Source organism: Corvus cornix, chromosome 14 (assembly GCF_000738735.6).
Source record: "Corvus cornix cornix isolate S_Up_H32 chromosome 14, ASM73873v5, whole genome shotgun sequence".
Taxonomy (NCBI): domain Eukaryota; kingdom Metazoa; phylum Chordata; class Aves; order Passeriformes; family Corvidae; genus Corvus; species Corvus cornix.
In genome coordinates, this window is record NC_046344.1 from 6,730,512 (window position 1) to 6,755,419 (window position 24,908).

Sequence of the window (24,908 nt, forward strand, 5' to 3'; positions counted from 1 at the left end):
GTGTTGGTTCAGGAGCGTGGGGGGGAAAGGATGAAGGAGACAACATGTGGGAAAATTAGAGGGATGCATCCCGCAGGGTGGGGTGGGTTTGGATGGAGCCGCGTGGTGGAGGCGGGGAAGGAGTGGGGGGGGGCGAGGCAATGCTTTCACACAAAATGCCGTGTTGCCATTTGAAATCCACTCCAGAGCTTCCTGCTCTAATTAAATTTGTCACCATCGTTACTATAATGCCTGCCATTCCTCCGGTGCTTTTTGTTCTCTGGGATCCCAAAACATGACAGAGGCAAGGGCAGATCCTCTGTGTTTCCTCTGCGGGAGCTTTTTCAGAGCAAAACAGGGAAAATGCAGTTGTAGGAGCTGCTTCGGGGCAGGAGCACAGCCACTCCTGGTTTGGGAACACTGGAGTGAGACACACTGAGCCTGAGGAGTCTGGGCAGTTCTTGATGGCCTTTTCCAACCTTAATGATCCTATAAGGTGTCTCCTGGGACTGCTAATTTGCAGGAGCTTGGGTTAGAGCCCTGGGAAGGCCTGTTGAACCCAGGAGCCCTTCTTGGGCTTTCACTTGGCTCATCCTGCTCTCGGCCCCTCCGGACCTGCACGGAGCCCAGTGTCTCCACAGCCACCTACGCTCCTGGCACCATGTACACCCACTGGCCACTGCCAGCCTGCCACAAGATGCCCGGTATGGCTGCTCTGCGCTGCACTGGGGCAGGAGGAATTCACTAATTACTTGCAGCTCTTAATATGGCCCCTGAACGCTGCCAGAGTGGCGTGAAGGGCTCAGAGCAGGAGACACAACCTGCTCCATCGTGTCTTCTATGTCAGCTTGCAGCGAACTGAATGCAAAAAGGCTGTCTGAGCTGAAAACAGCAGAGCCCTTGGAAATTTAAAGGTGCAGAGCACAGAAAACAAAGGCGTTTGTGCTGCTGAATATTCATCCTGGCGTCTGATCCTGCCAGGAGCAAAGCCTGCACAGTTCCTGTGAAAGCTGATGGGAGGGAACCTTGGTCTCAACCTCATCTTGGGCTCCAGCCCAAATCTGAGGGGGGAGAGCAAATTAGTCCTTAATGCACATATATCTTAGACTAAAACCTGATAAGGGAACTCTCCTATGTTAATTTACCTGAGTTATTTACTATACTGATTGCTGAAGGTACTCTGATTAGCGCATGAAATATTTCTATACCTTCGGTCTGATTAACCCATATCTGCAAAATAAATATTTGTCTCATTATAGTTATGCGATCGTGCAATCAAAGACCCTATCATAATGGGAAAGGGAGAGAGTATCCGTGTGGAAAAGGCAGGGAACGGCGACACAGAATGAGCAGGTTGGAGAGCAGGGACATGAAAAGCAGGGGCATGGCTGGAGGGGGAGGCTCAGTGGTCCCAGTCTCCGGCTGGGGGGGGGGTCGAAATGCCGGGGAGGGCACAATTCTCCTCCCGTTTCACCGGTGCTAATTGGGACTAATTCCGTTTGACTCAGCAGCGTTGCGCCAGTCCCAGCGAGAGGAGGGTCAGACCTTGGGAATCACAGGGGTGAGTCCCAGCAGGCTCCCAGCCTCCAGCTTTTTTGAAACAGAAGCAGGGAGTTCCCGGCAGCACGGTGCGTGTGCCAGTCTCCCAGACGAGCTCTTAAAATAGCCCAGCGCACCAGGCTGTGGCACCGGGGGAGAGCGCGGAGGATGAAGTGTTCCGTCTTCCTGGCCCAGATCCGGGGAGAGGAGGGGTTGGCAGCTCCCTGCCCAAGGCAAAGGTGGCTTACAGTGCCGTTTGGGGACGAGGGCAGTTGTCGCCTCTCAACCAGGTGGCAGGGAGCAAAGGAGTCACCAGCCAGCAATGCCAGCTCTGCCGAGCATGCTGGACATCCTCCCTCAGAGATGGGAGCTGTAAGTCATCTGGAGGAGAGGATCCCCCCTCTGCCGTTACAGGGCTGTTTTGCATATGCTCCGTTAGGAAAAGGGGAGTTTTATTGTGGCTGTACAGAAGAGCTAAGTCAAGAGGTTGCTTTATGGCTTGTGGATCCCGGCGTAGAGAGGCAGGCGTCCCAGATGCAGCATATAGCAAAGCCTGGCAGCGGCGTAGAGCACTGCTGCAGCACAGAGCAGGGCTTAGAGAAAGAGCTGAAGTCATTTTTCTTCTAAGGGCAGGGGGTAGTGGGGAGGAAATATGAAGGCAGCCCTGTTGCTAAGGAAATCTGCTCTTTGTACGGTTGTACATTTAGGTAATGCTAATGAAAGGCCATATAGTAGCGAGGTGCGGATGTCAGCACTATGCACTCCTGGATATTTGATTAGCATTTCTTTGACTTTGCCACCTCTAACAGAAATACCTGAGTACATGGATATTAGGAAAACAAAATCCCCCTTCTCCTCTGCCAAGAGCCTGGTGTTACGCAGAGAAACGAAAAGCCTTACCAAAATATGACACTCCATAACGAATGTGTGTTTTTTTCCCCTCACACACACCCTGGAGAGGATGAGAGCAAACATGTGATGAGAGCAGAAATAGTCACATCACTTAATGCATTGCTGGACGGTACCCAGCCGGCACAGCGATGAACCTGGCGTGAGACCCGAGAGCAGCAAACCAGCGTAGCATCCCATTTAATGGCTGATGGCCCACAGATGTTTTAAACCTCGAGACTGTGTCTCTCAGAGGTTTCCCTTTCGACTGGAGCATCAGCAGGCAGCTTTTGGAAGCAAAGGCTGCGGATGCTCTATCCAGGGACCCAGCACATCTGCGGATTAGCTGGTGTGTGCGTGTGTGTGTGTGGCATCCAAGCCCGGATCCGGTGATCTGGCTTAGGAAGCAAGAGAGGACCCACGCTGCTGCTACAGAGCACTAGCACCATGTCCTGCTCTCAAGCGTTGCTGGAAGAATGAGTCAGCCGTTTTCCTTCTCATGGGGGTCGAGTGGCTGCCCCTGTCTGAGTGTCACTAATGAAAGCACCCAGGAATGGAAGGGCTCTGTGCTTGCATGGTGTGCTTGCAACAGTCTTAAAGACCAGCTGCTCTGCGTGAGACTTCCAGAGAGCGAGAGCGCTTGAATGAAGCCCTTATATCTCTCTTTTTTTTTTTTTTTTTTTTTTTGCCACACAGTGCAGCGTGGGCTCTGTTCCTCCTCGCCTTTTGCTCTTGCTCGCTGGGGCAGCCCGCTGTGTCTCAGAGGCATGAGGAGTGAGTCCTCCCGGGAGTCCTCCAGCTCGTGTGAGGAATGGCCCCTCGGGGGATAAATCCAGCAGCAGGGCCCGAGGTGGCAGAGACGTTCATGAGCGTCTGTCCTCGATGACAGCAGCGCCTGGGATGGAGATTTGGAGGTTTGCACGCCTTCACTCCCTCCCTGCCAGCACCTGCCCCTCCCTTTCACCGTTGTGCAACATCCCAAGGGCAATTACAGCAATGCTTACGTGGAGGAGTGATATTGGGAAAGTATTTAGTCATTTTAACTGTTCTGCTGGTGGCTCCCCTCCCTTAAGGTGGTTCCTATTTATTCTTTTCCCTCTCCCAGCAATTCGTGGCAACTCGATGCGCCCTGTGGCCCAGCAACCGCTTTTTGGTGTGTCCTTGGATACTGAGGGCTCCTCTTGGCAAGGGAGAGTGGAAAAAGCCACATTCCCATCCGATAATACTTTTCCTTTCCTTTCCTTTCCTTTCCCCATCCCTCCCGTGCTTACTACAGTGATTTTAAAGCTTCCGCCCCTTGACAGCGATGCGGGGGGGGGTGGATGTTTTTGTAAGCAAAAGTAAGAGGCAAGAGGCTGAAGAGCTTCTCCTGCTCTCAGAGGCTTCTGGACGCTTCTGTGTCTCCATCCCTGGAGTGATTTTCCCTGGGCCCAGTGTAAACAAGGCAATCCGTTACAGCAGTTTGAGCGTTACTCCACAAACACACTGCTGGTCCCTGCCCCCACCATGGGCTCCCTCTGCTCCTGCTCTTCCTGTGCCGTGCTGGGAGCCTTGGTGTGGCATGGGGGTTATCCGGATGCTCATCCACATGTGGGAGAGACCTCCGAGCATCCCAGGGTGACGAAGGCTCCAGCAGGAACAGGGAGTTGAGCCTGAACAGCCCCATCACTCATTGCAAGGCTCACCCAGGTTTGGCTGCAAAACTGGGGAGCATTCAGGGGAGTTTAGGGACACTGATGCACTCCCGGGGAGGGACATGGAAGAGTCATGGGTATTGTTTATCCTGAAAAGAGAGTGAAAAGAAGAGCCTGCGGTAAAAGGAGATAAGCTCACGTGCACACAAGAGCAACACTAAAAAATACATGATTAAGGTTACAAAGTCAGGCACGGAGCGTGTAAGAAATCCTGGAATTAAGGACATCTGAGCAGCTTATGGCCATGGAACGCTGTGCATTCATTAGGGGACAGCCTTAACTCTGGTCTCAAGGTGTTTCCTCTGCAGTGTCTCTGCCTCAGGGAGTGTGTGGGATGGATGGAGCTTGGTTAAAAGCAGCTCAGTGTCCAGTTTGTGACTGTCCCCCCACTATTCTTTCTGTAGCCTCAGTGCCTTGTTCTCTGTGCATTGTGTAAATCCTGCTTGGAGGTTGAAATTGTTCCTCCTGGACTATCCCAAAATGCTGAGGCTGCCCTTGCCTCCCTTCCTTCCCTGTGTCCCACCTCCATGCTGCTTGGTGGTTGGCAAGGGGGAATAGCAGGATCTCCCCCTCCAATAACCCTTTTGGGGAGGTCTGGCTTTGCCCTGGGACCCCGGAGCAGGAGGGAATACACTCTGCAGCTCCAGGAGGGCTGATGCAAGTGCAGCCCACATGCTTCACACTGCCAGCATTTGATTTTCCATCTGTTTTTTGTTTTGGTTCAGTTAAAGGCAGAGAGGAGAGGTGGGTTTTGGTGTGAACCTCCTGTCTGTCTGCATGCGGTGTGTGGGACAAAGGCAGCTTAGCACGGAAAGCCCCAGAAGCACCCCAAGGAGTGGGCTGGGGGACTTAGAAGACATCGTTTCTCCTGAAGCTGTGGGAAAAGTGTATATTTAGGACAAGCAGCCTTGCAGCCTGCTGTATGTATTCACTGTCTGAGAGCCGAGCCAGCCAGAGCCTGGAGGGGACAGATGGAGGAATTAAGGACATCTCAGCTGGGCAGCAGGACCAAGGGATGCTTGCAGGGGAGCTGGCTCCCACACCTGAACCACTTTGGAGACAAGGCTGGGAGTTACCAGAGCTTTTCTTAGCAAGAGAGCCCTCCACCGGAATAATGTGTTGTGGACATAAAAGGAGATCTGGAGAGGGAATATTTTCACCCTGGAAGCTGCTAAGGAACTTACATTTAGCTGCTAGCAATCTGTTTCAAACTGGGTTCCTGTCCCAGGAAAGAGAAAGCAGAGCAGTCTCGCTGTGTGGACCGACTGTAAATTCTTTTCTGGCTTTGCTGGGGAAAAACAATGTGCTCTCAGTGAAAACCTCCCAGAAATCCAGGACGTGGGTATTTTATAAGTCAGCCGTTTGGAGAGAGCAGCTAAGGAGACCAGTCAAGTAGATCCCCTGACTTTTATTTGCTGGCAAGTCAGTGGAGTGGCTGGAGAAGGACGGAGATGCTGCCGCTCTCACTGAGATGGGCAGGTCACGGTGACACACACGTGACCACGGGAGAGAAGCTGGGAAAGCATTCCTGAGAGAAGAGATTTGAGAGGGATATGTGTAGCAGAGCACAAAGCTCAAAAAGCCATGGTGAAACTTTGCATTTAGATGCCTGCAGCAGCAACCTGGGGAGCTTTCCACAAGGACCGATACATTTCCCGCCTCACGGCATTTGCTTAGAAAGAATTCATAAATATACCCACCACTACTAACCATCCTTTTCTGCTGGGAATTGCCATTAGCAGCTACATTCAGTGTTTTACATATAAAAAGCACCGAGTCTTAATTCTGTGCAATGCTTTCTTCAAAGTCTTTGTAGGAGAGACAACTCCAAGCTGGATTTCAGCTGAGTTACAGCAAGGTGTTGGGAAGCAGGGATGTGTGATGGCAGCACCCAAGAGATGCACATGGTGCAAGATGAGATGTCTTGAAGGATGGGGTGTATGACCTGGAGAGGGACCTGTCAGACCTGTGAGTCGCTGCACATGGAAAGCTTCCATCAAACTTGCACAAGTGACACTCACTGGGAGACCAAAAATGGATGGGTTTTCCTGGATGTATCAAGAATCCTAGAATCACAGAATGGTTTGGGTTGGAAGGGACCTTAAAGATCATCTCATTCCACACCCCTGCCATGGGCAGGGACACCTTCCACTATCCCTGGTTGCTCCAAGCCCCGTCCAACCGGGCCTTGGACACTTCCAAGGATATGTCATCCACAGCTTCTCTGGGCAACCTGTGCCAGGGCCTCCCCTCACTCACAGGGAAGAATTTCTTCCTTATATCCCATTTAACCCTGCCCTCTGGCAGTTAAGAAGCACAAGAAGCACATCCCTGACTCTAATTATCCCATCACATTGCAAATCCCTGCTGCAGCACCAGGGGCTGCATGAGATGTTCAGCCTTTTGGATAGGAAGGGAGATTCCTGTTCCCTCAGCTGCTTTCGCAGCAGGAGCTGGACTTTCCCAGCTGAGGTTTTACCTCTGCTGAAAGGAGCCTGGAGTGAAGGTCCCCATGGAGTTGCTTGTTTGGAAGGGAGATGCAGTCTCATGCTCTGGTCTGCGGAGGAGTTACCAAACACAGGGAATTAGGATGGGATTTCAGTGGAAGCAGATTATCCCGTTTCTCTCTGAGCACATTTCTGCCTCTAAATCAGCACATGACAGGCAGGGCAGCCAGCGGGGCAGCTCCCATGCATGCCGGAGGGGACTGAACCCAGAGCCTGGGAGGGTTCCCTGTGTTCCCAGTGTGGCTGGAGCAGGAGCTGGGAGGGCAGGAGAGGGATGGAGGGGGAGCAGACAGTGGGCACAGAGCTGCAGTGCTGGATGGGCAGCACGAAGCGCTGTCAGAACAGCAGGGACTCGTGCTGACGACGGCTGCAAATGGAGATGGAAAGGGCTGGAAAGGAAAGGACTCGACACAGCTGGTCCCCTTCGGCTTTGATCTCGAAAGCAAAGGGGTGTTGGCTGCAGAGCAGGAGAGGGGAAGAAGGGGGATGACTCATAAAAATATTGGTGTTTCCATGAAGATGCTGTTACCTGAGGACAGGAAGGAGGAGGGACCTTCCCTGCAAATGTGGAGGGAGCTGGAAGAAAAAGTCCCCCTTGTGTAGAAATTTCCAGCCTGCTTAGGAACATGGAGCTGTTTGCTCTGGAGCCAGTGGGTTGGTTGTTTGCTGGGAATTGCTGGTTTTGTGCAGAGTGGAAGGTGGTTTGTATGCTTGTTGCTTCAGGGCAAAAGAAAAAGAGAGAAAAATAAAGGAAGAGCTGGTTTTCTTGGAGGCCTGTGTGGTGGAGATGTATCTGGAAGAGGAAAGAGAGCTCTCCTTCCTGCTGCTGGGTGAGGGGGTCAAGGGGGATGATCCAACCCCAGGTAGCTGGGAAGAAGTCAAACACTCCCCAGGATCTTTGGTCAGAGACTCTGGCCATGGAAGGGCTGAGGTTTGATCTTCCTGGCCAACACAGGGGTTGTGCTGGGGAGAGGGTCGTAGTTTACTCACAGGCACGTAGATTTACACCATGTACTCATCTCTTCCCCTCACAAGTGGCAGAGGTGTCTTGTTCTGCACAGGAGAACACAAGAAGGACAGGTGGACACAGGTGATGCCTGCTCTGTACCAAAGTGAGCTCAAACTTTCTCTCTCTGCCCCCTCCATGAGCCTTTGGGGGATTCCAGCTCACAGAAGCCTTACATGCAGCGTCGGACCAGCTCTAATTTTTATCCTGGAGGCAAAAATCACTGGAAATAATGCTTCATCACTCTGAAGGTCCTGACACCACCCTTAACCACCACATCACGAACCTCCTGTCGCAATTGTGATCTGCGTATGTGTCAAATCTTGCCTCGCAGATAAAAGCTGCTCCGCAGGCACCTTTTGTACTGAAATACGGAGCCTTTAAAATGTGAAAGAACAACAAAATGTAGGACGCCACACAAAGCTGACCCACTGGGGACTGGGGGGGGAAAAAACCCGCAAGAAGGAGGGCTTGACACACAAAAATTGTTTTGTTAACAAAGCATCATTGTTCCACTCTGAATCGGTTTGACTGGAGTGGTAGAAACACCCCATCTGGAGACAGATGGAGAGTTTTCTGGCTAAAGAGACGGCGGGGAGGAGGGCCGGCTGACAACCCAGCAGATAGCATTGTCTGCTGCTACCTTGGTAATGGAGAGGAGAAAGGGCGGGTGGCAGATTAGGCATCCCCTGTGCCACCCGCCCGGCACACCGGATCCTTCTGCAGAGGGAGTTGTGCGCCCAGGTTGGCTGCTCACACCTTAGGATAATCCTCCATCTTTTCTTTTGTGCTGGTTGGGTGTTCATGGGGACCAGCCAGGTGTCTGGGGAGGCTACGAGCCACCGAGTTCCCGTCCAAGGTGCTCTTGGTGAGATGGTCCTGCTCCACTTGTGTGCTGTGCCACGGCTTGGTGTGGTGTGCGTTTAGCAGCACTGGGGGACCAAAGTGCAAATCTCGTCCCAGCGTGAGCTCCTGCTCTTGCATGGGTTTTGCCACTAACTTCCAGCAGAGCAAGATTTGGGAGGATGCTGAGTGGAAACCAGTGTGGCCAGAGCTGCAGGGAGTGAAACTGGTGGCAGCAGCAAGAGTTGATGCAATGCCAAAATGCCCAGGGGTGGGTCATGTGTGGGATGCTCAGGTTGACCCAGCAGGCCTGCAGGATGCCTGAGGGTTCTTGGAATTGCCTGGCCACCTTGCTGACGTTGGGAATGAGCGAGGAAAAATCTGTGTTGAGTGCCCAGCGCCTCTGAGCTACAGCACAGGCTGAACGTGAAGTGGTTTATGGCATCAGGCTCTGCTGGCACACAGTGTCTGTCTGCTCTGCTCTTGAGAGCTCACCAGCAGCCCCTGCTCCCTCTGCTGCCTTCCATGCCTGATGGGAAACTCCAGGGTGGGTAATGCTCCTGCCAGAGCTTTGAGGGATCGTATCCTGCCCACCCTATCTGAATTCCTGATGACTTGCTAATTGCTTGACACACTCTACTTGCAATGCAAGAGACAGGCTCACGTCATCCTCTGTGGTTTGCCAGGGGAGAGTGTGAACCTCTTTTTGACTTGCCTTGAAATAGATGAAAAAGAATAGAGCTCGATATGATTAATGTGAAAACTTCAGCTTGGTTTCCTGCCTTGGCATCTGGGCTTTGGTCTTCATCATGCCTTGTTTTTTGAGGATTGGCCGCACGTGAGAGCATCTGAGAGCTGATGGTGCTGGCTGGGCTGTGGTGGTGTGGGGGCTCCTCTGCAAGGTCTTTCCATAATCCCCAGCTGCTGGAGACATTCCAGGTTTTCGCACCAGTCACGGAAGGATTCAGGTGGTTGCCTCGAGGCACTGCTGAGATAATACGTCAAGGGGCTCCTATTCAAATCCACTGGGGCCTTTACAGTTGTATGGTGGAGATCTATTCAAATGCACCATGGCTTTTTGGGGAGCCAGATGAGCAGCCCAGCTTGGCCACTGGCTGTGGGCAGGCAGTCGCCCATGCAGAGGGGACCGGGGGACCAGCATGGCTTTGATACACCCTGCAAAAAACCATGGAAGGATTAAAATAAAAGGTGGGTTTGGTCTTCAAGCCTCGGGGCTGCAGATGCAGCAGTGTGTTGGTGGCAAGGGGCGTCCTGATGCCCTGGTGTCCCCAGATACATCCAGAGTGTTCCCATGGGCTTGCAGAGCTGGATGCAATTTTGGCTTCCCTGCCTGGCTTACTAGGTTTATCTCCTGCATGGATCCCACCTGAGCCAAGCAGTGCTGAGGTGGTCCAGAAGGACACAGCACAGGGAGGAGTATGAGGGTGACAGGAAGGTCTGTGTCACATCCTGCTGTTCAATGCACGGGGTCCCCAAGTGTTTGCATCCATTGTGGCACCTCAGGTGACTTTGGGATGAAGTGGCCTCAGGGGGGAGAAGTGAATGGGGTTACAGAATGCAAGATGGAGTAAAACAGGATGGATCTATTCACCTGAGCTCTCCTACAGTGTGCTGTGTTTGTCCCAGAGGGACGGGTCCTGGACTTGGGAGAAGCGAAATGCTTGGACAGCCATCCCCTGCTTTCGCAGCCATTTGCCTGCCCTGGGATGCTGGGGACACTGTTCCTACAGCCTGCCCCAAAAAAACCATCCTTTTTGCTGTCTCGGATTTCAGCCCTGCTGCTGCACCAGCTGCACCGTGCTGGCAGGAGAGAAGAGGAGAGGGGAGGGGAGGGGAGGTGAGGCAGGGCGGGCAGCTCGGCTCGTGCCGGCTGCTGTCACGGCGCAGCGCCCTTGACGTGGCGGTGGATGCCCGGACCCTGCCGCCGGGCACTGGCTGCCCTGGAAGGAGGAGACGGGGTCTGGATTGCTGGTGATGCATCAAAGCATCCAAGAGTGAGGTCTGACACATGCCTGGCAGCAGGTCAGGGTGCTGTTCTCTTTGCCCTACCACTTGGAAAGCAAAGTACTTCCCTGGGGAAGCGCCATCCTCTCCATCCCGCTATCCTGGCATCTCGCTGCGTGGCGCGTGAAATCTTTCACCTTGCTTCCCCCTGTGCAGAAAGGGGAGGCAAATTCACATGCGAGCTCTCCCGGGAAGCAGAGGGGATGGATTCACCTTGCTGAGAGGCGAGGGAGTCACTGGGAAAGAGGTGCTGGAATAAGCGCAGAGTGGATTAATCTGCAGCGACTCCGCTGTCGCCAGACCCCGGTGTGAAGGCGCCCGGGGAGGTCGGGTGCATTCGGGCGGTGTTGTGCTGCTCTCTCTGCCTCCCAAACGCCTCCTGCGCCGGGCTCTGTGAATCAGCATTTCTGCAGTCGGAACGAGACAGCGGGGAAAGGCAGGAGGATGTCAGGGCACGGGGAGCCTGGCGGGGAGGAGGATGGGGGGGACCTCGTTAGAAAGGGGCAGCCTGTGAGGTGGGGGTGGTCTCATGCCGTGGCTCTGCAATCTGCTCCCTCCAGGTTTTTGCTCATTACCGCCGTATATCCCTCGTGTACGGTGGTGAGGTAAACAAGCGCTGGGAGCGATGCCTCCCCTTCCCGCCCGTCCCCTCCCCGCCGCCGGCGACGGGGGGAATGTGACAAGCTGGCACTGGGAGAAGGCATGAAAGCGATGTGATCTGCCGCGGCTCCTGAGCCGGGAACCTGGGGAGATCCAGTTACGGCAACGGGGTTAGAACAAAAGAGATTTGCCTCCGGGATCAATTCCTCTCCATTTTCCGGGCTGTGCACGTGTGTGTGCGTGGAACGGCCTCAGTCTCCGGTGCTGAGCACCACTGGCTCTGCCGCATCCACAGCCCGGGGCCCGGCTGAGCATGAGGGCTCCGACGCTCCAAAATGCTTCTTTTTCCCAAAACAGGGAGAGCAGGGTGGTCCCCTGGGACAGGCCTAGAAATAGCAAGGCCAGGCCAGGCTTTGCAATGCTTGGAAATCAGGAGCCAAGCTGGGCAGCTGGCAGTTGCTGGAGCTCCAGCCTTCACTCTGCCAAGGGCTGAGCTCTGGGTTGGGATGTGAGACCACCTCTGGTCCCCATGATTTGCTCCCAAGGCATTTCCAGGTGATGCCTCCTCCCCTCCATCACAAGACTGGCCAGTGAGCAAAAACCCAATCCCTCAAAAGCCTTTTCTGCCCCACAATGGCTGTGCCAACACCTTGTTATACGAGATGCCTTTAACCCACAGCCGTGGTGGGGCTGCGGGAATCATGAGCCTGTCACGTGTGCTGCAGAACCGGCTCAAGGAATCAGCAGGATCCTGCACCCTGGGATGCTTGTCACTCATTTGAGGGGGGGGGGGTGGGGGGTGGGTGGCTTATTTGGGGGTGGGGTTTTTTTGGCATATTGCCTTCTCCCAAATGCTGCCGGGGATGAGCCATGGAGAGCACAGATGTGCATCCCGAGCATACCACAACAAGGTTCCTGATTTAAGGACTGTGATTAACCTCTTTCCGACAGTTGCTAACCAGGTGCAGGATTGTGACGGGAAGAGGAGAAAGCTCAGTGAAAACAGCCAGTTTTCCTCCGTCACCTGGAAATGCACACGGATGCCATTTTCTGCCTGGAAATCAGGCAGATTCTAGGATTTATAATGGGTGCAGGGACATCCCGTTTGTACCAGTACTGACCTGTAGCTGCTCCCTGGAGTCTGTCTCCTCCTTTCCTGCTTGGGATCCCACAAACAAGGCATCTATGGAGTGTGAATCCAGCTCAAGGCATGCTGGTGTGTGGGATCATGGGCTGTGGACTGAGCCCCACTTGAGGCTGTGCATGCTAACAGGAAACAGGGCAGAAAATCGCCAAGCATTTGCCCACTCCAGGTTTTCCTGGGATCTTGCTCTTTGGAAAGCTGGGTATCAGGAGGAGAAGTGGTATTCCATAGTTAGGCATGAAAAGGGGAACCACTGCAGCTTGTGTTTTGCAGGCAAGAGTTAAACCAGGAGCTGCCAAAGTTGTTCATTTTCAGGAAATCTGTTATCTGTGGGATTCAGGGCTCCTCTGGCCAGGCCTATAAAAGAGCTGGAGAAGGACTCTTTCCAAGGGCATGGAGTGACAGGACAAGGGGGAATGGCTTCACATCAACAGAGGGCAGGGACAGATTGGATATTAAGAAGAAATTCTTCTCTGTGTGGGTGGTGAGGCACCGGCACAGAGGAGCTGTGGCTGCCCCATCCCCCTGTCTAAGGCCAGGCTAGAAGGGACTTGGAGCAATGTGGTCTAGTGGAAGGTGTCCCTGCCCTTGGCAGTGGGTTGGAATGAGATGATCTTTAAGGTCCCTTCCAACCCAAACCATTCTGGGTTTCCATGACTGTCACTGGCCTCCCAGGTTTGGCTTTCATGTGTGACACTCACAAATGCTGTATCTCATTCCAAATACCCCTCTGGCGTCATGGTGGGTTTCAGATCAGCTTTGGAGTTCCCAGTGGGCCAGCCAAATGCTGTGGTGTGTGTTCGTGGATCACCTTCTGCACCTTGTTTTTTGGAGAGCCACACTCCTACTGCTTTTCCAGCCGCTGGCTGGATGGTTTTAGGATCCCCCCACTGTCCCCCCTCCCCTTTTGTCTCCCCACCTTTTAATTGCAAATCCCTGTATTTCTCCCCAAAGAAGAAGCTGCAGTCTGTGTTTCACACTGGGGCTCCAAACACTTTACACGGTCAAGAGCTGTTCCTTGAGGGAACAGCAGGGAGAGAGGGGGATGGGGGCCCGGGCAAGAGGGCAGCCCCCAAAGTGGGTGAGTAGATGATAGGTTTGGGAAATCTGAAGAGACAGAAAAATTTATTAAAAACAATTAATAGCTGCTCCAACCAAGGATTTAAACTGAAACCAAAGCCTTAGGGAGGGAGGAAATGAAGTGGTGTATGATTGTTATTTTATTGCTTAATATTTTTATTTTTCTTTAAATATGATATGCTAAATGCAAATAAGCGTTTGTACCGAGCAGAAGAGGGAGGGGATGGAAGACATACCAGGAAAAGTGAGTGGGATCTAGGTTTTGCATCGTTTGCTGAATTACTGGCAGGTCTTTTGTAACATCTGTTAAAAATAAAACAAACATTCATTTCCATTTCTCGCTGCCTGAGATGGCTCCTGCAAAAAAATTTCAACCTGTCCAGGAATTTGTCTTGAAAGTTGCCCTCCCTCTCCTCACGCCTCCTCTTCTCCAGGGGAGATTTCCTTCCTGGACTTCCCAGGGGCTCCATTAGCCCCACATTAAAGCCTTTCTACTTTGCTCTAAAACTCTCCATCGAAGTAAAAGGAATTCTAATAAACCACTGGGAAGACTCTGCTATTCACTCTTTCCATGGAAACACGGCGCTGCCTTGGAGCAGAGCTCCTCTCGACGGAGCCTGGGTCACGGCAGGAGGAGACCAAGGAGGGATGCAGAGATGGTTTCCATTATAAGAGACCTTTTGAGAGAAATAATCGCTGCTCTCCCACCAAGGAAAGCCTTCGAGATGTCAGGGGCCTCGGCACGGCGCGGGAGCGGGCCCAGCCTCGGAGGGGGTGGTAGTGGGAAGTGGGATGTGCTGGGCACTAAGAAACTCATTAAAACATCTGATTAGTGGAAATTAAGGCGCCCAGGACTGATTCTTCCCTCCCAGTGGAAGGGATGAGTCCAGGAGGGTGGATGGACCCGGTGCTGCAGGAAGAGGCTACACAAGGGGGCTCAAGGCTGGGGATGTGGGGTATGAGGGGGACACGGGGTCACAGGAGGACAGTGATGGCTCTGTGCCCAGGGTTGTGCTGCACGGACCAAACATCACACCACGAAAATACATTTTTCAAGGCCAAAAAAAGCCTGTTTGCTTTGAGAGGGGATTTCTGGCTGTTCCCTGGGTCCCAGACAGGAGCTGGATGAGGAGGTCAGTGGATGGATCCCTACCTAAAGCTGCTGTGATATAATTAATTTCCAGCCTCCTCGCAGGCACAGTCATCCCGAGTGTTGCTGTTCTGACATCGCACTGCAAGATGAAGGATTTTATTTTTTTTTTAAGCGTGAGGAAGCTCGTTAGAAATAGCCCGAAGGGCAAAGTTAGGAAATGAAAATCCATCGGATCCGCTCAGAGCCGATGCACAGAGCTTGATGAGAGCTGGGGCAGGGCTGCTGCTCCCTGCCTGCGAGGAGACACCACATGTGTGGGGTGTGTGGCACACGGTGGCGCCTGGGCCAGGGGAAGAAAGCAATCCACTGGGATGGTTGGGAGTGGGGCTGAGGGAAAATCAGCCAGGAGGAGGGATGAAAGAAAGATGAATGAGAAACAGCCAGCTTAGAGCATCCCGTGTAGGTATTGGGGAGGTCCTTGGACCCTGGGTTGGCCACTCATGTCAGGGCCAGATGAAAGAGGAGGGTGGTGGGGAAAAGCTCAGTTTTCTCAGATTGCCTTATCATTTAGGTCGAAGCGGTGAGACACCGAGGGGAGAGGGAGCCAAGGGAGCCAGAGTGCCTTTGTTTTAGCAGCTCCAGAAATAACATTGCAATGAGTCATTAGTTTTTAGCTTCTCCGGGGCAGGAGGTGCAGGGTTATGTCCAGGGAAGCCTCCGACTTTGATCAGCAAGGTGAGCCCTGCTCTCATAGCAGGGAAGACAGAAGAGGCTTTTTGATGCTGATCATGCTGTTTTGAGGTAGCTCAGGGTGAGATCTGCTCCAGGATGCTCTGGATCCAGATTTTATCAAGGGGATGGCAACTTTTCCATCTGCACAATTGAGCTTAGAGGTTTTAATGAGTAAAGTTAATTGGTGTTAGAGGTGGTGGTCTCCCACCCAGCCAGTGCTTGGGCTTAGATAGACATGACCGTGTCATGCAAACAGAGGTGATGTGGGTGTTCACACCTCAGAAGTGCTGAGAAGTCATGAAATCAGCCTTTTTGAACCCATAAATTGTAGGCGCAGAACTATAAATGTTCCAGAAAAATAACGGTGTTTAATAACCAAAGTGTTTGGTGGTGATTTAATTTGCATATGGGGCTCTCTGGGGCTTGTGGTTTCAACCTTTCTCCCCACGGTGAGGTCAGGGTTTGAGGAGAGCAGGGCTGAGGTCTTCCTGAAATCACAGGACTCCTGGAGGTGGGGATTTCAAACATATCAGAGCCGGGAAAGAACATGGACCAGATTGTTGAATTTATTGGATTGCAGTGTAAAAATAACAAATCCTTTAGTCTTCTCTCAGTCCCAGAGGAGAAGCTGGGGGTGACGTCCTTTGGGTCCATCCCACCTTGGCTTTACTAGGGTGGTAGTCACGGCTTGTGGTGCCAAACAGTGCCAGGCTCTTCCCTGTGAAGGGCAGGGCAGATTGGTGATTAGGGGGAGTAACACCAAGTCCCTGGAGAGCCATGAGGTCCCAGCTTGATTTACCATCCTGCAGAGGCATGTGTGAAGTTGGAGGTGGCTGGGAGCATGTTGTGGTGTATTACCTACAAACAGCCAGGCTGGGTCTGCGATGGGGATGGGGATAAGGATGATTATGGGGAGGAAAAGGACAGGGGAGACGAGAACAAGCAGTCTGCTTTTGCAGGTGCTGTGTCCCCTTATGAGGTTTGGTCTGGTTTGCAGCTTGATGCCTGCTTATCCTCGAGAGTAACTTAAGCCAACGTGGGAAAGCGAGGGGCCCTGGTTATCCATCCTTCAAGAGCAAGGGGTTGAATTGAAAGGCAGCGCCTTGGAAGTGGATCAAATAGCTCTCGCAGCCCCTCCCGCGTATGTCGGCTTCGGTAATACTGTGCTGCCGTGCTGCGTTATCAAGGTGAACAGCTTTAGTTCAATTAACGAGAGGCTCAGAGCGGAGTCGTGGGAGGAGGCAGGGCTGGGCGTTTGCGCCCTTCGGGCAGGAGCTGGGGCGCGGAGCTGCGCGGCAGCGATCCCGGCACCGCCGGCGGCAGGGCACGGGTGCCCCGGTGTGCCAGGGCCACCACAGCTCTGCGTCCTTCGGCGAGGGGACCACCTCCCCCTCCTCACCTCTGCGACGGGTTTTATTTACCACTTGGAAAAATCAGTGTGTGTGGAAGGGTTGCTCTTTGTTACCACCTCCTTTTCCCCTCCTGCTAATAATAAACCTCCCCAAAATCAATCGCTCCCGGCGATGAGCTGCCACCAGCTCACCATGCACCTAAATCCCCGCAGATGATGGTGCTGGGAGCCCGCGCGCCTGGATTTTTCCTGCCGGTCGCTGCCTGGGCTGCAGCTGGCTCCGGCACGCAGAAAGCTGCAGGTGTGATTTGTTCATTTGCCTCCACCTCCCCCCCTCCCCGCGCTGCCTCCCTCCTGCTCTGCTTCCCTGCCGAGCCCACCTAGCTCATCCCACCCAGCTCATCGCGGCGGCCAGACCCGCATCCCACCCTGCGCCGACTCCGGCATCTCCCGGTGCAGTGCTGGCGGAGGGTTGGGATCGCTGGGGCTGGAGAGTGTGTGTGTGTGCGTGGAGGGGAGGGGGGGTTAATCTGATCCTACGAGGTTGGAAGAGGAAAAAAAATCAAAACTATAAAGAAGGCAGCAGCCTCCTCCTTTTCCCTCTCCCCCGCTCCAGAGGATTAAGCCTACAAAAAAAAAAAAAAAAAAAAAAGAGAGAGAGAAAAAAATGTCTGCAGCTTTCTGTTGACCCTGCATGATGGCATTTTTGCGCTCTGTGTGCTGCCTCTGCTGATTGCTATTCCTGGCACAAACACACACACACGCGCACACACACACACACGCAGCCCCAGCACGGCTCACACGGGCACGGCGAGCCCACTCCAAAATACAAAAAAATCCCCCCCCCAAAAAAAAACCCAAAAAAACAACAAACCAAACCCCAAACCATCCCCAAACCCAACCCAAACCCGTGCCGCTCGGTGTCCCTGGCCACCCTGGTCTCTGTCGGGAGAGCTGCCAGCACCCGCTGCCGCTCGCCCTCTCCTCCACCCCACTTCTCACCTCGGTCCCCAGCTCCAGCGAGCACTTTCTGCCGGAGCCGCCCGCAGCCAGAGCCCTCCACCACTCCTACCGCTGGCATTACATTTTCAGGCTGGATGCTATAGGGCCGTTTCTAATTACCTTATATCCCCTAGTGGTCTATGAATAATGGTTAGTGAAGGAGCTCAGAAGGGCTGCTGAGAAGGGAAGAAAAAAAAAAAAAAAAAAGGAGAATTGTGCTATTTCTCACATTTTTTTTTCTAAGGATCTAATCTGGCTACTGTGCTCTGGAAGAGGAGGAGAGCGAGCCAGCAGGAGAGAGAGGAGAGAGCAAGGACCATCGCAGGTATTGTTGCAAGCTACATCTTTGTGCTTTTTTTTCCTTTTTTTCCTTCTTTTTTTTTTTTTTTTTTTCTCCTGAAGCCGCAGCAGAATTGGAAGGGGGGGGGCTCGGGAGGGGGGGCGGGTGAGGGTGTGCGGACAGAGCTTTTTCCGGATTTATTTTTCTCTTGTGCAACTCGTGTGCTGCTGCGATTGAATGGATGCACGGCGCCGGCATCGCGGAGTTTGGGGAGGGAGGGGGGATTATACGTACGTGTGTCTGTGCTCTGTGTGTGTGTTGTGTGTGTGTCCTATTTGCAGCAGCAACGGAGGAGCCGGGGGGCGTGGGGGGGGGGTTGTTTTGCTTTTCTGGAAGTAATAAAGAAATTTGCAACCGGTCCAAAACCCCTCCTGACTTGCGGATTGATGGGTGTCTGAACAAAGATACAGCTGAGACTTGGAAATGTTTGTGTGTGGAAGGGATGGATTCGTTTTGCTTGTCCTGACTCCCTACTTTTGCAAAGTTAAAATAATAATGGGCACGGGGCTGCGAAATCCTCTGCAGAGGGAAGTCTTCCCGGGGAGGCTTATTTAATTGAGGAGTTATGGATGTGCATGGTTTTATACTTCCAAAAGTTGCGGCGGTGCCGCGGGCGGGCGCCTGGCTCTCCTTGCCGTTGTCTGCACGTGAGAACGCTGACTTGATGGATTTTCTTTCTTTTATTCGGTGGCTGGCGGGGCAGGAAAAAATGGATCTAGCAGATAACCCAAGGAATCGTGGGGTTTGCACATCTGGCTGCGCCTTTGGAAAGCCCCTCGGTGGGACTTTCACCTCCCGCTCCCTTTCTCCCACGGCAAATTTTGCCTCCAGATCCTCCGTTGACATTAATAAACAAACAAACCAGGGAATAACCGTGGAGCCCAGTGAGGGGGCTCGGAGTGCTGCCCGGGGGTGGGGGGAACCGTGTGCTTTTGTTTTAAATAACGAAACGGCGATGATTGAAAACATATGAATAGGATGCAATGCAGAGCGGGTGTGTTACGGGGCGGGGGGGGAAGAGCTGGAAAACTGCTTATACGACAGAAGCAGAGCTTGAATGAGTGTGGTGAGATGAAAGGCGAGGGGTCCGTCCCTCGCCCGGCTGCGAGGCTGCGAGGGGGGGCGATTCCCAAAGGCAGAGGAATGATCTCGGGGGGGGGGAAAGCTCATTGGGGTAAACGAAAAAAAAAAACAAACCAAAAAACCACAACAAACCTGAAGTATGTGATTATATCCCGTCCAACTTTGCCGGTTGCGGCGTTAATAGAGCTAATTGTACTCAAAACTAATAAAACCGGGGGGAAATATGCCTGTGTGTGGAGGGGGGAGATGTGTGGGGAGCAGAAGGAGGTCCCCCACCGGCCCCCCAAAAGCGCCGCCGAGGTGGGGCATACCGAGGCGGTATCCAAACGTGGCCGGATTGTGTTTATTTGGGCGGAAATAAAGATGGAGCAACTGCCCTGGGGAAGGCTGTAATCCCCCAGGGAACGGCTCCGAAACCGCGCCGGTGCTGCCCTTCGCTGCCTGCCCTTCGCTGCCTGCCCTGCCTGGCCTTGCTTTTGTGTTTGTTTGCTTCCGAGGAGGGGGGAGAAGGGAGCTGGGGGGGGGCGCGAAGGCGGGGAGAAGCCGTGAGGGCGGAGAGCCGATTTAAATTGGACTTAATGGATTCCCAGGGCAGCTCTTTTAGATGAAAGTCAAAATAAGAGCCAAAGTGAATCTCAGCAGACCTGTCTGTTGCATTAGAGATGCAGCCCTTCCTCTCCCTCCCTCCCTCCCTTTATTCTTTAAAAGAGAGGGGGAAAAAAGTGTTATCCGTACGGAAGACAGCGTGGAGTTTCTCATTCCTATAATGCGAGCTCTAATTGAAGAACTTGCAGCCTCTTGGGAGAGTCTTTACTGATAGCTGCTTTTGTTATTCATGCCGCGCTCTGTTTTCTTGGGATTTTTTGGGGGGGCTGGTGCAAGTCTGGCTGTGCCGGGTGTGATGCTGTGTTCCCCCCCAGGCTGGCTCTGTGGGCTGATGGCAGGTAGGACCCCCTGGTCCCCTCCTCAGGGGGTCACACCGGGCTCCCCCAGGTAGGTTGTGCTGTGCTGGAGGAGGAGATGAGCAGCTGAAACCCCCTGGGAGCTGTCGGGGTGAGATGCTGCAGTCTGGCTGCGGGTGGCTCTCATCCTCACAGGACCCCCTGGGATGGGGATGGATCCTGCCCAGCGTGGCACATGGGAATGGGTGCAAAGCAGGGCTTCTGCCTCCTGCTTGCGTGCATTGCAATGACTTAGGGGTGCCTTGGGGTGCCACAAGGCTGCTTGGTGCAGAGGGCACAGTGCAGTCCTGCTGTCACAGCTCTCCTATCCCACGGGGGTCTGTGGTGTCACCTGGAGGGGACAGGTGTTGTGTCAAAGCTACATGGATCCTCTGCCCACCCAGGATGAGGAGCAGGACACAGTCACAGCGCACAGGACTTGTGCTGGGCAGGAGAGGAGAGTTTCCCTCCTCTCTTGCCTTTTCTGTTGCTCAGGAATTCAGGATGGGGGTGCACAGGGAGACTGGCAGATGGGGCTCCCCCTTTCAGAGATCTCATCACCCCCACTTCCCCTCCCAGCCCCCGTGGGTGGCCAGAGGAGGTGGTGGCCATCCCCAAGCCTGTGTCCCCATGAGGTCCCCTGGTGATGCTGCCCGTGGCAGTGGGCTGGTTTGATGCAGCCAAAAGCTCCTGGGGGGAGGTCCCTGTTGTCCCTGTGTCCCTTTCCCAGCCTTGGGCACCCGTTTGAACTACACTTGAGCTCTACATGGATGAAAACAAGAGCCACAAGCCCCGGGGCTGCTCTCGGTGCATTTGGTGGCTGTGGGGTGAATATGGCTGGGGAAGAAGATGTGCAAGCAGGATGGGGCTCCGCCAGCCCATCGGCTTAGCACGGAGGCAAAGCAGTTAACCTGGACATCTGATCTCCCCGGGAATTGTGTATTGACCCTGACGGCGATGCATCAGGAGCGACAGACTCTCCATCATCGATCCCTCTCCTCCCATCACCAGGTGTCGACACTGACAGTCGTGGAGCCAGCTTTAATTTCAGGCCTCTGGCTCCAGCACGTAACACTTAGCCATGGTCCCAAGGTGCCGCCAGGCTTTGCAAACAAACACCTCCACGGGCAGGTGACCATCCCCATTTTGTGGCAGGGATGGCGCTTGCTGCGGGTGGCCAGCTGAGCTGGGGACAGAGCTGGCAGGGGACCATCTCAGGGCCGTTGGGCAGGGTGACATTGTAGCCTTTGGTGGGGGATCCAGGGATGACCTGGAGTTCCTGCTTTGCCAGTCTTTGCTAGGAAAACCCTCTGATCTGGTCCCCTTGTGCCATCACTGTTGAACAGCAGAGGATTTGCTCAAGCTGGGATGTCCCAGTCTTTTTGTAGCCTCTTCTGGGTGACCTCATCTGGCCTGGATATGTCTTGCCTTCCCCACCTCTAAAATGGCCACTGCCAAATGTGCTGGGTGGTCAGGTGTGTGTGCCACAGAGACCTGCTGGGGAGCGTGGTGGGTTTTTTGGGTGCCTGGATTCTGGGCAGGATGCAGGCACTGGCGGGGGCCGGCTGGCACATCCTCCTTCCCAGCATCTTGAGATTTCCGAGACGCACGCAGCCAAGCTGAGGCTGAAAAAGCTGCTTGTGGTTCAAGAGCATCTCCTCGACAGAGAAGAGAGAGAGGCTTTTCATTCCTCCCTTTCTTTTGGAGCTATCCAAGCTCCCCATACCGGTGCAGGGGCTCTTCCTGCTCCCCCTTGCAAGGGAACGTTAAAAGCCAGGGGCAGCGGATATCTTGACACCCCGTCAATCCGAGCCTTTTACAGCAGCAGTCTCTGAAGGCTGGCACTGCTGCACAGAAGAAAACAAGTGAGAAGAGGGGGGGAGGTGAGAGCAAGCCTTTGCAGCCGACAATCGATAATTGTGGTGTCACTCACTGCCTTGGAAGTTCCCGCATCCCCACGGTCGCTGGTGGAGGGGAGAAGGGGAGGGTGAGAGCTGGGCTCTGCCCCGCCAGCACCGGGCATGGGGCAGGGAGGGTGGCGGAGGGCGAGAGCCTGGCCCCGAGCAGGAGCCTCCCGCTGCATTACTCACCACTTGATGTAGCTTGAACCTTTCAACTCCCTCCCCTTGGGGATGGAGCGGGCTGGGCAGAAGGTGTTGACGGAAAATACTCTCCTTTCTTAGCTTTGAGGGTTTTTATTCCCCTTTCCTTCTTTTTTTTCCTTCCCCACCTCTTTCTATGTGCATTTTGGGCTTTAATAAACCCCCCAAAATATAAAAGAAACCCAAAAAACCCCCCAACCCAGCTCGCGCTCGTGTGTCTCTGTCTTAGCAAAAGCCGAGGCAAAAGATCAAGGAATTCTTCCTTTTGTGCAGCTTTCAAGACCAAAGATGTGCTGGTGAAAAGGGGAGGCTCAGAGTACCAGGCACACACAAGTGTTAAAGGAGAGGCTTCCCTTTTGTCTCCAAGGCAATCAGCCGGTGAAGGGATCCACAAATTAATTAAAAATTGCTCTGTCTTGATTGAGTTATTCCTGCTCGCATCCCACCTGCCTATCAAAAGACTGGGAATGGCAGGAGGAAATTCCTATTTCTTTCCCAAACAGCTCAGACACGTACCACGGTCTGTCTCGCTTGCCTTTTATCCCAGGCAGCAAAGGAAATAAAAAAAAGAAAGGGCTGGCGCGGTATCCAAAGAGATCTCTCCCGGAGGATGCGTCCCCTCTCCTGCGCTAACAAATGCTGCGGTATTTGGACGATTTGGAAGAAAAATGAGCAGATTTACGTGTCAGGCATGGGCCAAATTGTAGTTGTAACTCCATGAAGTTGATGGAGATCCATCGGAGATTAATTTGGCCCCAGGTCTGGCGCTTGCTCTGCAGGGAATAGGCTGGATCTCTGCCTTGGTTGAAACGAGGTATTCAAATGGGTTTGTTGTGGCTGTGCTATGCCCAAGTGGTAGAGCCGAGCAAAAATCCCAACTGGTTGTATCCCCGGTGCCAAAGCACCATAAATACACCTCGAGCTGTCAAGTCCTGCACAGTCTCTACCGCATTTACCACTGAGAACGCTTCAAGGGGGTAGATTTATCTGTAGGGGCTGTACACAAGTCTCCCTGTGTGCTTTGCTAAGAGGCTTGAACTCCGTCCCAGTGTCCTGATGGGGGAAGCCTTTCTCCCCTCCTGCTTATGGGATTTTTACCTGAACCGAGCCTGCGCCAGGGCTCAGCCTGAGCCCCAGAGAGCCCAGCCTTCCTTCACTGGGCTCAGGCTCTGGTTTGAGGGGGCATCATCAGTCAGTGCCTCTGAGCAGGATTCGAGGGGGTGGTTTGCTGCTTTGCAGTCAGACCTTGCTTCCTCCGCTTTATTGTCATCTCCGCTCTTAGTCACCGCTCGATGCCTCACCAGGGGACACTGCTCCTGCTGCATTTATGGCAGCCACTAAAATTGGCTGCTCCGACGGGGAGGGACACTGGGCATCAGGGAGGCTCTGCCCAGCTCCCTTATGGTCCTTGGTGTCGTGTGGGGAACGTAGGGGAGCTGCAGGGCAGGTCAGTCACCAAATGGGTCCCCTGTGCTGAGCTGAGGATGGACCTCCAGCTCTGCTGGGTCCCTCCAGCTGATGCGTGAGGGGATATGGGAGCAGTGCTGGAAAAGAATGGCAGCAGCCACATTCTCAGGTGGAGATGGCCGGCGTGTAAATGAAAATCAGATGCTCGATAAAGTAGGAAAGCATAATTAAAAACGTTCACGGCTGCTGGCTCGCAAAGCGTGGGCACTCAGTGATCCAGCGAGGCACAGCCATCCCCCCTCCCCAAACCCCACAGCTCTCATCCCGCGTCGTCCTGTAATAGCGTGTCCTTCACATGCCTGTCGCTACATGATCTATAGAACAGGGCTGGCCTCTCATACCACTGCCTTCCACCAGGCCGGTGACTGGAATCTCCAGAGGAGACTCTAGTCCTATCATAGCATGTCCTTCACCGTGACTGCTGCTGCACAGAGACATGGCAGCACGGGGCTCTAATACCTTGTAATTCACTGTGACTGCTGTGGCAGGACCTGCACCGTGCTGTCCTGCCGCAGCCCTTCAGACCCCTTGGCTTTTGCATCTGCTTTTGGGCTTTAGAGCAAGGGCTGGGTGGGAAGGGGACATATGGTGGTGGGACCTTGGAGATGTCCTGGGCTTGGAGCCTGGTCCCCGGCTCCCTGTGGGCGTGGGAAGGTGCTGAGTATCCCTGGGACACGGTCCCATCCTGGCTCCTGGGTGGTTTAAAGGAGGGAGTGCTGGGGGCCAAGCCCTGCCTTGGCAGGGGAGAAATCCCTGTGAGTGTGCCAGGGTGAGAAATGGCCCTTGGATGCAAAGAAAGCATCCTTCCTCTGGGTGCTTTGGGCATCATAATAAATGTCAATATCTCCGTGCACACAAAGGAGAAGGGGACATTTGGCTACCGAGCGCGTTTGTTCCAGGAGCTGATTTACTTTGAAGACTTAAAGGGTTCTTTGATGCTTCCCTCTTCGCTGGTTAACCCTGTTCCTTTGCCAGTTAAATAGAAATGCAGCTGCCATCAATAAAGCCCTTCTGGAGGCTGTTCCATGGACATTGCCACACCGCTCCCAGTGCTGTGCTGGACGTTGCTCCCTCTTCCGTTGATCTGGTTTAGCTTCTCCATGGGCAGAAGGCGGCTGCACCCCTGAGCTTTTGCTGCCCTGGTAAAGCAAGGATCCCTGTGAGGGGTGAGGGTTTTCCAGCCAAGCAATGGAGATCCCAATGTTCACAGCATCCCCTTGGAGCTGTGGGCCTCAGTGCTGTGGATGTGCACGGAACAGGGTGTGGGTGACCATGGCTCAGCCGGGAACCAGATTTGGGGTTGCTGCTTTGTGTTGCTGGGTTTTCTTTGAAGAGGAGGCATTGGAAAGCCTGGAAGCTGGAGCCTGCAAAAAAAGTGAGGATGTCTTGTCAGGGCTCCCAAGATGGGAGAAGAGAGTGTTTGGTGCTGAGATGGATGAGGGAGCAGATTTTGGGAGCTAGTGCTTCCCTGCAGCATGATGCTCGGCTTGTT

The 24,908-nt window shown here is 53.7% G+C and overlaps 1 long non-coding RNA gene across 1 annotated transcript in view; it reads left to right on the forward strand.

Annotated features, from left to right (window-relative positions):
* LOC120410779 overlaps positions 1–24,908 on the forward strand; it is a 56,652-nt gene that overhangs the window by 17,405 nt on the left and 14,339 nt on the right. Inside the window, exon 2 of the long non-coding RNA XR_005603101.1 lies at positions 17,728–17,808. This is a non-coding gene — a long non-coding RNA (uncharacterized LOC120410779). The remainder of the gene's footprint in view (positions 1–17,727; positions 17,809–24,908) is intronic.